The sequence below is a fragment of the Elgaria multicarinata genome, chromosome 8 (assembly GCF_023053635.1).
Source record: "Elgaria multicarinata webbii isolate HBS135686 ecotype San Diego chromosome 8, rElgMul1.1.pri, whole genome shotgun sequence".
Taxonomy (NCBI): domain Eukaryota; kingdom Metazoa; phylum Chordata; class Lepidosauria; order Squamata; family Anguidae; genus Elgaria; species Elgaria multicarinata.
Window position 1 is genome coordinate 37,274,565 of NC_086178.1, and position 14,001 is coordinate 37,288,565.

At 41.2% G+C, this 14,001-nt stretch overlaps 1 protein-coding gene across 1 annotated transcript in view; it reads right to left on the reverse strand.

The window, feature by feature from the left end:
- Positions 1-12,139, reverse strand: part of PLS1 (plastin 1) — a 58,562-nt gene extending 46,423 nt beyond the window's left edge. The window contains exon 1 of the mRNA XM_063132155.1: positions 11,993-12,139. The gene's annotated coding sequence lies outside the window, so the exon portion shown is untranslated. The remainder of the gene's footprint in view (positions 1-11,992) is intronic.
- Positions 12,140-14,001: the final 1,862 nt, after the last annotated feature.

Consider the following 14,001-nt stretch of genomic DNA (forward strand, 5'->3'; position numbering starts at 1 on the left):
TAGAGTGTCCTCAGATGGAGGGAAATTGCGTTTCCTACTGTCGCTTTTCTGCCCCACAATAGGGACAAGTAGCTTCCTCTTTCTTCACACAGGGAAGAAAGAAGAAACAGCAATGACCACATGACCCATTCAGCAGCTGTTTTTATCACACTGCTTTTCCTGCACACAGCAGGAAATGGCGGCAAGTTTTGCCTCAAAAAAAATGATTTATCAGGTCTTTTTTTGTTATGGAAAATAGAGCAGAAGGAGCGAGAGATGCGTGGGACATGGACAGCGTCATCAAAAGGACCCACAAAAAACTGTGAGTGGCCAGTAACCAGCATGCAATAAAACACTCTTCTGATGACTCTCCTACACCTTGTACACTATGAAATACTATGAAAGCAGTATATGGAATGTGTCCCAACAGTTAGCAGTGCACTTCAATAGTGCCTTAAAGTGGAAGTGTAGATTTAGTCCTGGTGTTGGAAAAGATTAGCAGCCAAGATCTATATCCCTGGCTTGCAACTATTTTTTTAGGCAGGCGGCATATTTTGACACATAGCCAAAGTAGATGTGACATGAAATGCAAGTATGCAATTAATGGCTATTTTTTAAAAAAATAAAAGTAAATTGCAGCCTCAGTGGGGAGGCATCATGATTGGGACTGTAGTCCCAATGAAATCTCTCTCTGGCTGAGTTCGGACAACATGCTAAACAACTGGGGGGGGGGGGCGGGAGAATAGGAACAGAATAGGAAACAACCGTTGATTAGCGTGTTGTCCGCTATAATTTTGATGGATGTGTGACTTCATTGAGAGTGCTGCATAGGGATCTTTACTGTAGTAGTCACAGTGATGATCCCCACCCAAACAGTGTTTCTTAAAGAATAAACATTTAACCAGCCTGATGTTTGTGCTCATTTAACATCACATCTAGTTTGGCCCAATAATTACATGGGAACGAGCAGCTGAGTTGCTCTAAGAAGAGAATTCAGGTAGAAGCTCTGCTACTATTCAAAAAGCAGGGGAGGAGCAAAGGAGGTACGGCAATCCCTTGCCCGCATCTCAACTTGGAAGAAAGTAGCTGAGATTTATGATGGGTGGGTGTGTATCTCATACACATGTGTGTTATACTCAACATTTCAGTCATGATTGGTTCCCAAAAGACCTTACAATTAATCCACAAAAAGGTAATAATAAATTAGGGGTATACAATGGAAGGGTTGATAGCAGTCTCTTCTGTCCCAGTGAGTTGATTAGGTAGCCCAGGTTCTTGCCTTCAGAGGGATGCGGGCAGAAGAAGGTGAACTCAGGGGCTGACTGGTGGTAAAGGTGACTGGTGGTAAACTGCCCTTCTAATAATCTGCAAAGGTGTCTGGTTCCTGGAAGCTGATATAAGTTCACCTTACAGAATTGAGAGTGGTGCCTTTTCAAAAGCCAAATACTTTTGTTTCTTTTTAACTTGAAACATTGCTCTTGAAAGGGGCCTGGAAATGGCTTTGAGGCTGCCACAAAGGCCAGCCAATCAGTTTGCACATCCCGCACCAGCTGGAAACAGACAGAACAGGTTGCTCCTAAATTTGATTCAGTTTGGAAGCTTGTACGCGATTTACAGCACAGTCATCACTCAAGCTATCTACGGCTGTTCAGTCCTATTGCCATAAAATGAGATTAAATGAAAGTGGAGTTGATTATTTTAAATGCTTAATCTGTATTTGCTTTCATGCATCAAGCATTGGCCTCTAGTTTTCCTAGATGTTCATAGGTCTGACTTGATCTGGTAATTCCTATGTGATTAGTTGGAGCATTGTCTGTTATGATAATTAGCATGTTGGATTGTTCTCATTAAAAAAACACACCCTTCCTTCATTTTTTGTAGCTGATATGGCTTATGAACTCCTGTTTAAATTACAGATCGTTATGCAGGGTTTACAACACTATAGATGAACAACAACAAAATTAGGATAGGACAGACACATGTATGTACACTTCCCTCACAGAGGGAAAATATGTGATGCAAACCATAAAAAAGCTTTTACACATATAAGCTTTCCACGTGTGCATGTACTCATCCCATTTAAATGCCCTCACTGTATATATGAGGCCATTCACATGTAGTGTTACCATGTCAGTAATTAAAGTGGCTACCAAGGGCATTTAGAAATTATGAGGTGCTCTGCTGTCATTCTACTTACATGTACATGAGAAGGGCCCTTTTTATGTGACAAAGAGATGACAGGAAAATAACTTACATACATTCATAAAGAGAAATCACCTTAAAGTTTCTAGCAACTAGCCACACATTCCTGATCATTCATCCGTAAATTAATTTGGTGGAATGCAACACTCGATGGTTTCCTTATCGCTAAATGTTGCACACTTTGCTGTAATGTGGGAGATTGTTCTCGTCATAAAAGGATGAGCCTTCAGATTCTGTTCTACAATCCCCTGCTAGCAGAGACAAGGAGAACCGCAGAAACAGTACACTCAGCCCTCTTGGGGATGCAGGACCTCATGTTTCTCTCTCTCTCTCTCTCTCTTGACCTACTTTGGGAAACAACAGTAGTGGCATTGACAGGCTGTGATCAAAAAACTGCCGAAGGGACTGCACAAAGGGCTCATGGTGCGGAAGTAGAAGTAATAGATACAAAAGAGGACATCTGTGGCTTATAATAGAGCTTGACGCTTCCAGCCTGAAAACATGTCTATAAATGTAAGCTATTAGGAAAATTACAGGCTAACATTCTAAACAGCGTGATTTTGATGAAGCACACATTTGGCAGCAAAATTAGAGGATTCGAAAAGCTGTGATAAAGAAGACTAGGATAAAAAAAAGAGAGTTAATGACAGGAAAGTGTTCGCAAAAGCAATCCAGAATGGGTTTGCACTTACAAATAGAAATTACACATTGAGTAAAACTAAGAATGTGAATTGAATGGCTGTGAACCAAAATTTGGATTGATTTTTTTAAAGGATTCAATTAGTCAGCAGTTCATATAATTGTACTGATGTTAACACATCTGAAAACTGCATTTTTTTCTGGTTGAAAAAGCCGTTCACTTGTCCTAAAAGTAGTTGAACTCCATTTCCAAAACTATTTGCCACATTGCAGAAATTCCTTTAGAGTGCTGTCTGTAATTACTGATGGGGATGGAGGGGGATGTTCCCACTATTCTAGTCATTCAAAATTCTTTATCAAGACCACCCAGAACTTAATAATTAGAATGTAAGCCTATGCGGCAGGGTCTTGCTATTTATTGTTTTACTCTGTACAGCACCATGTACATTGATGGTGCTATATAAATAAATAAATTAATAATAATAATAATAATAATAATAATAATAATCTGAACCAGGCTCAGCCCCAGAACCTGTTTCCAATGTTGGGGTGCACACTGGGATGAGGTAAGTGCTTTGAGCATATGCAGAATGCATTTAAGAGCAAACTTACTAAGGAAGCAACCCAAGCAGTTATTTAGCACAGCTATAGTTTTAGGGGCAGCGCGTAATCTGACAGGGGCTCCCCTAGGGTGACATATGAAAAGGAGGACAGGGCTCCTGTATCTTTAACAGTTGCATAGAAAAGGGAATTTCAGCAGGTGTCATTTGTATATATGGAGAACCTGGTGAAATTCCCTCTTCATCACAACAGTTAAAGCTGCAGGACCTATACTAGAGTGGCCAGATTTAAAAGAGGGCAGGGCACCTGCAGCTTTAAATGTTGGGATGAAGAGGAAATTTCACCAGGTTCCTCATATATACAAATGACACCTGCCGAAATTTCCTTTTCAATATAACTGTTAAAGATACAGGAGCCTGAGAGGGGATCTACACAGCATCGTGAAGGCGCTTGCGTGCGCCTCCAGTGCGCCCCGAAACTCATTGTGTAGATCCTGCCCTACCTGGCCAGAAGAGGCAGAGGCGGCAGCGGCGGCGGTGGCCCCGCATTGCCCCTCACGGGGACGGGGCGAGAAGTTTCCGGGCTCGGCAGCTTCGCTGGGGAGTCCTTGCCGCCGCCGCCGCCGCCCACCTCCCCACCGGCCTCCTGCTGCCGGCGAAAGAGCCACCCGGGTCGGAGAGCTCAGCGGAAGAAGGCGGGGCGGCGGCTTCTTCCGCCGAGCTCTCCGACCCTGGTGGCTCTTTCGCCGGCAGCAGGAGGCCAGCGAGGAGGTGGGCGGCAGTGGCAAGGACCCCCCAGCGAAGCCGCCGAGCCCGGAAACTTTTCGCCCCGTCCCCGCGAGGGGCGATGCGGGGCCGCCACCTCCTCCTCCGCCTCTTCTGGCCAGGTAAGGCAGGATCTACACAATGAGTTTCGGGGCGCACTGGTGGCGTATGCAAGCGCCTTCACAACGCTGTGTAGATCCACCCCTATCCTCCTTTTCATATGGTCACCCTGGGCTCCCCAGAATCCACTGCAAAGCCAGACGGATTCTTGAACCTCTTGGATCACATGGTGCAGCCACTTAGGATGACATGCTGTCTTGGACTAGTCTTTTGAGCATCACTGTAAAAGCAGCCAGTTTTTACACATATAGGATTAAGTGCTTCTATGACATATGCTGTTACCTCTTGGCAGGTGTGAAACTTGGAACCTTCTATTTTAGAAATTAGGCACTGCCAGTAGGATGACCATATGTAAAGGACAGGGCTCCTACACCTTTAACAGTTCTATTGAAAAGGGAATTTCAGCAGGTGTCCTTCGTATGCATGCAGCACCTGGTGAAATTCCCTCTTCATCTCAACAGTTAAAACTGCAGGAGCTACACTAGAGTGACCAGATACAATAGAGGGCAAGGCTCCTGCAGCTTTAACTGTTGTGATAAAGAGGGGAATTCAACAGGTTCTGCATGCATACAAAGGACACCTGCTGAAATTCCCTTTTCTATACAACTGTTAGATACAGGAGCCCTGTTCTCCTTTCCATATGGTCACCCTATGCGGCACTGTCTATCAGCCTTTCAGTTCTGAGGACCCCAAACAATGGTGAATTTTGTCATCAGTAGCTATCAGTATTATGTTTTTTCACTCATCACTTGGAACAAATAACATATTAGGACTCTTATATATCACTCTGCTGTACCTAGCTCACCTCTTGAAGCCTGAGGAATTATCCACAATCTTTCAGTCTATTTATTTAATTATCCCAGCCTTCCTCCAAGAAGCTTAGGACAGTGTACATTGTTCTTTCACCCACTTATTTTAAAATCTTACAACAATCCTGTAAAAATTGATTCAATGGAGAGACTGGCTCAAACTAACCCAGTGAGTTTCATGGCGAAGTGGAGGATCTGAACCTGGGTCTCCCAAGTCCAAATCTAAGCACCACTCCACACTGGTCAGTCCACTTCTTGAGGAATATCTGCATCAATATAGGCTTTATAGCATTTGACAGGCTGTAAACCTGAGAGGAAGTTCCAGTAAACTAAATGGGACTTACCTCTTTGAAGACGTGTAGAGGATTGCAGTTTGGTAACAACTTTTGGTTAGAGGTCCCAAGTCACCCCACCCCCACCCCTTCTGCATACAGAATTACAGTTCTCAAGGTCTTCTGAGAAGAGGAATGATTGTGGAACTAGTTTAAGTCTGTAGTGTAAACATGTCCTTGGAATTAACTGGAACAACAGAGGTTAAAACCAAAGATAGAACATGACTCAAAAAGGGGCATTCAAATAAATACAAACTTCCTGATAGATAGACCTGATGTTGAATTTATTAGAGGCACTGCCCAATGTATAAGGTTTTGAGAAAGTTCAGTTACGTTAATTTTGAAAAGTTGACTTTGACAGTGGAGCAGAATTATTTTGCTAATAACATTGGGCTGATAACAGTAACGTTATATTTGAATAAATACTAAAGAAAGTTTCTAGGACACCTTCTATTAGGCATATAGATTTACTTTCCAAATACTGATTTAAAGTTATAAATGATCTATCTCTGAGGTTTAACATAAACAGATGAGCTGCTGAAATGCATCACCTTTATTATAATTAGAAACATGTGTATTTGTGTTTTTAGACTGTTGATTGTTTTATTATGTTTTTCATGGTTTTAATTTTTGTGAACCGCCCAGAGAGCTTAGGCTATTGGGCAGTATAAAAATGTAATATAATAACTCACAGCTATAGAAAAGCCAGGAAACCATGCAGCATTTTCACAGTAGTAAAAAGGCATTATAAAAGATAGTCGCTATTACCTAATGGAGAAGGTCATTATGACTTAAATTGGTTTAATGAACCAGTATTCAAACAGTGTAATGAATAATTAGGTAACTTGGGGAGACACTCACCTTCAAAGCATGCAAAGCTCACAGAAGGGAAAACTCATTTACTAAATGTTTACAGTAAAAATATTGGCTTAGATGCTAAGGTAATTTAACTAAAGGAAAGCTTCCTGTCCCTTCCTTGATGAAAGGCCTCTACAGAGGATCAGTGGGCCTCAACAATATGGGATAGTGTGCTGGGGTAGGGAGGAATAAACCCCAAATTGAGCAAAGGTCTGTCCAATTTTGGGAAATTGTTCCCCCCATGTCCCATCCTACATTTTTCAGGAGGGCCCCCAGTCCTCCAGAGAAGCAAGAAGAAAAGGAAATGGGAAATGTTTCTCCTGTGAATTACCTTAAAAGTACAACCCTATACATCTTTATAAAGAAAAAAAAAGTTCTACAACTCCCACACTGTCAGTTTTTTCTGTCTAAACGTGCACAGGATTGTGCCCAAAGTTAAGATCCAAGATATTGATTGTAGTGGTCTTCACTAACGTGAAAAAACCAATGAGCAGTCAATAATATTTGATACACTATACTCAATCCAAGGCTGATGCAATGCAATTGTATTATATCCATTTACTTGGGAGTGAGCCCCATTGAATTCAATAAAGCTTACTTCTATATAGACATATATAAGATTAAACTGCACATATGTAACTCTTGAATGGCAATAAGAAAATAATAATTTTGAATTACTTACAGCACAGTACACTACCTGTAAGAATTTAGACATTATTCTTTTATAAACATTAGGTATAAGAGCTATGAATGTGATAAAATACAAGACAACCATTTATGGATCTCAGCACAGCACAAAAACTTGAAAATATTTGCACGTTGCATTAAATATGTTATGGGTTAAACAGGCTCTGCCATTGTTTGTATTTCTCTAAACAAAAACAGCACCATAGCCAGAGGAAAGACTATCACATATCTAGCTACTGCTTCTAATAACAGTATCAGTGACACTTAATTTTTTTAAGACAATTAGTTACTGGTTAAGTTAATCCACAGTGAGTTTAGGTATGACCAAAAGAAGTGCCAGGTTTTGTATAAATCCTTGCTCAATGAATTTACAAATTTAACAGTCCATCAGATACACTGTATAACCTTGTACATTTACTATTCTGAATGTGTGTAGAACCACTTATTGGAAGTAAATATCACAGTTTGTGTTGAGGTATTTGGATGATCAGAACCTAAATAAAGCTCTAGGCCTTGATCCTGTAACACCTAGCTGCACATGCAACCTATTGACAATGATAACATAAGCATATTTAGGTCACAAACACAAGGATTACATCCTAGACCTGTGAAAATCCATGCAAGACTACTACAGACTTTATGTAACAATGCAATACAATACTACTTCTTTTCCATTTCATATTCATTCTTATACTTACCTTTTTAAAGATAATTTAGGCTGCAATCCTATGCATGTTTAGCCAGGGAAAAAGCCCTGCAACTCCCAGCATGCTCCAGCCAGCCATGCTTGCTGGGGATACTGGGAATTGTAGGACTTTTTCTGATTGCGCCCTAGGATTGTGCCCTTATTGGCCTAAGCCTTATGGCAGTTGCTCAATTATACTATTTTGCTTTTTTATTGGCACTTTGTTTATAGGCTTAGTCTTACCCAAAACATAAATTGGTTTTACATTCATAAAAATAATTAAGAGCTTTGTGGCACCTTAATATAACTTATGACTTAAGCTTTTGTGGATTAGCCCACTTCATCAGATGCAAAACTGTAGTCCATGAGAGCTTATGCCTTAACATTTTGGTAGAATTTTAAGGTGCCACAAGACTCTTTGCGGCAACAGATTAACACAGCTGCCCTTCTGAAAATATATAAACCAAGGTACTAGATACTTTCTTTCTTACACTTATTTATAGATCCAATAACCAGAGTTATCTGGGCCGTGTACAGGTAAATTAAAAACTTAAAATACAAATCAACAAACAGTTGTAAAAACAGCACATGATAAAACCAAGATAAAATAAAACAGGGACTGAAGCTTAAAAACAGTGCAGTACAAAAACAAAAGTGAAAAAGCACCAGAATAAAAGTACTAAGACTGAGAAGCACTAAAAACAGTTCCTAAAATCCCTGGGAGAATAAAAAAAACCCTTCACCTGGTGCCAAAATTACTATAATATAAGCACCAGGTGAGCCTCTCTAGGGAGAGTATTCCACAGGCAGCTGCCACTACTGAAAAGGCCATCCCTTATAACCACATGCTTCACCTAATTTAGTGGTGGCACCTGGAAGAGGACCTTGGTAAATGACCTGAGGGACTCGGACCTTTGTAGGTTTAATAGGAGACTGTCCTTCAAGTAACCCAGCCCCAACCCATTTCAGGCTCAACCCATTTAAGGCTCAAAACCAGTATTTTGAATTGGGCCTGGAAGTCGCAGCCAGTGCAGATGGCAAAGTACTGGAATAATGTGATTGTATCGGCCAATCCCGGTTATTAGTCTAGACACCCTGTTTTGGACTAACAGAAGTTTCCATACCATTTCCAAAGGCAGCCCCAGGTATAACATACTACAATAGTACAAATGGGAGGCTACCAGAGAATGCCTAACTGCTGTAAAGCTATCTTTGTCCAGGTAGGAGTGTAGTTATTGCTCAAAAGAACCTCCTTTCACTTCATCATCGCATGTTCCAAGAGAAACAGTGATTAAAGTTTGTTCTGAGCAGATAACAAAATGCAGTGTGGTCAAAGGTGAGTTCCCTAGCCTGTCAGTTAGGCTCACACTTTCATTACCATATATGGATGGAACTGCTAGTGCTGGCATTTATTATCAAGAATGTCATAGTACCCAGATGGCAGAGACACTTTAATCAGAAAGGATAGGTGTCTGGATATTTTGGTCTGCAACTTCCAGAACCCCTGACCATTCCCCAAGCTGTCTGGGGCTTATAACGAGTGGTAATCCCAAACACCTTGAGGCACCAAGTTGTCTAAACGGCTCACACCCTTCACTGCTTATTGTCCAAGCATGGATGAAGTTGCCCATTATCCTCCATTAACCAATACTATACTACTGAGCAGAGAAAGTGCAAGTTAAGCAGCTTTCATGGTGTGTTTGCTCCTTTACCTCCTGGTGGCACCTTCTGAATGCTCTTGCCTTGCCCATACCGTTTTGAAAAAAGAAGATACCTAGAAAATGTCAGCAATCCAACGTCTTATGTTTCAGTCCCAGCTCACATCACAACAGGTAGTATTCAGTTAGAAGCTTTGTTGGTTTTTTTGATGGTATAATCTGTCTGCACCTAAATAACTTGTTTGTTTGGTTTCACCCCAAAGCTATTAATTTTCACCTCCAAAGTCCTGAGCAGATAACTGAACAGAACAGGTTGGGTGTTTTGTATGCAGAGAAGAGTCAAATGGGGAATTAATTTTTCCAGAGTTATTGGTTGTATGCAAAAAATGCAGGGGCCTCTGTAGGAGCTTATTCAGTTTATTTCTTTATTGTTCACACAAATAGTAAGAACACAAGTACATAGCGTTGTTTTCCCCTCTGAAAGATCTAACAGTTTTCTTGATGTTGCCTCTTACAGAGTAACCAACTATACTGCCATTTCAGACAGAGAAATTCTGAGAAAACAGAATACTTGACATTCCTGAAAAACTACAGACCAGTCCTGAGAAAAGCAAGAACAGGCAATTCTCCAGGAAGAACTCGATTTGGCACTTATCTAGGAGAAGAAATCAACTTATTTGTGGTTATATCATATTTTAATGTTCTGGGAGGAACACCAGGGAAATCAAGAAGTTGGCAGAAAAGAATGACTTATTAAATCCTGTTCCCTCCAACCATTAGGTCACACTACACAATTTGGCTTTAACTTACTTTTTTACCTAGTGCACCACCTAAAATACATCTCCAGCTTTACTAATATAAAGATGAATACATTTCTCTTCACTTTTGCCTACCCAGGAACCAGACCCAGATCTGAGTTACAGTCAGCTTTTATGTTTTCACAAATAGGGTTCAGCCACTGCTTCTTTGTCCCAGAATACTAGATGTAATCTGATACCTGCAATACCTACTAGTGACTAATTCATGCAGTCTGCAATCTCCATTATGAGACTGGGTCTGAATTGCAGACCTCCTGGCTATAACATCCGGCCTAATTTTGGGACTTTTCTGTTCCATCTCCTATTATTACTACTGAGCCTGACAAAGAGTTCTGAAAAACACAAAAGCTTGCAGATTTTTTGGGTGGCATTTGGTTGCCCAACTGTGGATTTTGGAATTATTAAACTGATAATTAGGTGTTGGGGTTTAGGAATAATTATAGCACTGATGGGCCAGGAGTGAACTGGCAATTTGTTTCCTGACCCAAACAAAACTCTGTGGGAAGGAAGTGTTCGGAAAGAATTCACCCTATCACCTTCCATGCCTCTCTAGGGGCACCTGTATTCAACTTTTGAGAGCCAATGGTATGAATTCTCACAGTGTGATACCAGGAAAGTTATCTAGAAACATATTAGATAAGTATTTAAGTTCTGCAGAAAGCAATAGGGATATCTGAGAATCTCCAGCGTGCATTACTACTGGTCTGCTCCAGTCCACAGCACTGTATTAATTTTTCATTTGCCTCCTTTCCTATCCAACACAATAAGCATCAAGGAAGATCCTGAGGTTATATATTGCTAACTTCCTCTCCAAAGATCAAACACTGCAGAAAAAGAATTGAAATGTAAACACAATGTCGTGTTTGAAAGCCTAGACATGTCCCAGTTCTTTCATATTATCTCAGATACACTTTTGATCTTTGTAAGGATAAGGCAACCAGAAATGAGCTTGAATTCACTCGTGCATGTATATTTCATGGAAGAAAAACGAAGTCTAGGTGTAGCTAGTTATGAATGAAAAGCAAATGGCCAATAGCTCTCTCAAAAGCATCCATCTTATCCCGTTGAGGAACAGGGCCACAAACTTCTTCTCTTTGGTTGCAATCCTAAACACAGTTACTGGAGATAAAGTCTCATTGAACTCAGTGGGACTTACTTCTAATAAGCACCCTCATCTTGTATGCAGTGAAGCATTAGAAACTGATCCAACATGGGGAAACATGTATGCAGAAAATCAGCATGTACGCAGAGAATTGTATTTCAGCCCTGCCTTCAAGGCCATGATAATGAGCACTGCCAGCAAACTATTCATGAACTTTTTTAAAAAGATAGCATAATTTCCCCTCAGGATTGTAAAGTTTGTTTTTACACCTGCCCTTTGTATTTCCCCCCTCACTCTTACAATATATGTACTTACTGAGAATACAAAGTAAAGGAAGAATACACCCTGTTGTTATAACCTGCCTGTGTAAGGCACAAGACAATCCCAAATACCATTCCACTGTCTTTAATAACAAGATTTTATAACAGAAAGTGCTACTTTGTTGCAAACGTTATCAGCTCCCTGAAAACATGCCTTTGTTGGTTATGAAAGGAAAACCTCACTTGCTTTGTACTTCAGAATACTTCCAGCAATGCTCTCTAATTAACATTTCTTGGGAAATAGGTAGGTTTGTTTACGACTGAAGCTACAGTGTGACAACTAAACACATTAAATTAAAAGACACCAAACTAAACCGACAACAAAAACCCACAAAAGTTTTAAGTCATCTAAAAATAAACCTGCCATTACGAACAGCTTTCTTCGCTGCTTTACAGAAGAAACCCTGCAAAACTGATGATGCCACGGCGCTCCCTTTGCCCTGGAAGGAAAAAGGTACCTGTAACCCAGCGGGGGCTGGATGGCTCCCTTCACCTGCCTGCTACCGCTCCTGTTACTGCTGCGACTAGCAGCGGGACTTGGCTGCAGCTCCAATGCCAGGCGAGGCTCCAGCAAGCGCTGTAAAGTAAAGGACACCTGCAGCCGGCCGGCAGTCGCAGCGGCACTGCTGACTGGCAGCTGTAGAAGTCAATCCCCTTGCGCTGCCGGAGAAGGGAGGCGGGTTCAGATCAGAAGAACGCGTTCTGCATACGAGTCGGGAGGAGGACCTGCGGGTTGTCGTGATGGGATCAAATTCCAGCGATTATCACCGTGGAAAAAGGAAAGGAAAAGACAAAAGAGTAACTGATTTTCATGGAGTTCCGAGCTGGCGACTTTGGCAGGTGTTTTGCTCAGGTTTCATATTTACCACTGAAATCAATGGGACTTAGCAGGCTTAACAGTGCAATGACAATCCTATGCTTGTTTACTTAGAGGTGTGTTACTCAGGGGTGTGTTTGGGGTTGCACCCTACCGCTATAATTTCCTTATGAATTTACCTGAGAAGTAGCAAATTCAGTGGGATTTCCTGATGAGTAAATACGGATAGGATCAGGCTGCACACTTTTGGTTGGATTCCACCAATTTTGTTAACTTTATGAACCTTGTTGAAAGGAAGGTCCAGTGAAGACATTATATATAATCTTGGTGTCTCTACCTTTATATTACATTTTTGTTATATGCAATTTGGGAGGCAGAAAATGTAACATCCTTTAAACACCTCCTGAAAACACATCTTTTAACACATGCTTTCCCTGGGGCATTTTTTAAATTTTAAAGTTTTATAGGTTTTGATCTGTTGCATTTTATGGTCTTAATTGACAACAGAATGAAATTTAATAGGGATAAATGCCAAGTTCTACATTTAGGGAATAGAAACCAAATGCACAGTTACAAGATGGGGGACACTTGGCTCAGCAATACTACAAACGAGAAAGATCTTGGAATTGTTGTAGATCACAAGCTGAATATGAGCCAACAGTGCGATATGGCTGCAAGAAAGGCAAATGCTGTTTTGGGCTGCATTAATAGAAGTATAGCTTCCAAATCACGTGAAGTACTGGTTCCTCTCTATTTGGCCCTGGTTAGGCCTCATCTAGAGTATTGTGTCCAGTTCTGGGCTCCACAATTCAAGAAGGACGCAGACAAGCTGGAGCGTGTTCAGAAGAGGGCAACCAGGATGATCAGAGGTCTAGAAACAAAGCCCTATGAAGAGAGACTGAAAGAACTGGGCATGTTTAGCCTAGAGAAGAGAAGATTGAGGGGAGACATGATAGCACTCTTCAAATACTTAAAAGGTTGTCACACAGAGGAGGGCAAGGATCTCTTCTCGATCCTCCCAGAGTGCAGGACACGGAATAACGGGCTCAAGTTAAAGGAAGCCAGATTCCGGCTGGACATCAGGAAAAACTTCCTGTTAGAGCAGTGCGACGGTGGAATCAGCTACCTAGGGAGGTTGTGGGCTCTCCCACACTAGAGGCATTCAAGAGGCAGCTGGACAACCATCTGTCAGGGATGCTTTAGGGTGGATTCCTGCATTGAGCAGGGGGTTGGACTCGATGGCCTTGTAGGCCCCTTCCAACTCTGCTATTCTATGATTCTATGATAATTGTGAACTGCCTATAGAGTCTTGGCTATTGGGCAGTATAAAAATGCAATAAATAAATAAAATGAAAATACCAACACCTTACACCAGCCCTCAAGTCGTATTTGACCACCATTTTCATCATCCTCAGACATGAGAGCTAGTTTGCATCTAATTGTTTAACATCATTGTGTAATATGTCAGATATGTAGTTCAGCAGAAGTTTTGAAATACTATATTACTGAAATCCTAAAGCTACAATCCTATACCCACTTCCCTGAGAGTAAGCACCATTTAACTCAATGGGATTTACTTCTAAATAGACATTGGCCCTTTCAGACAACACACTAAACCATGCTGCTTAACCACAAAATGGTTAATGGAAT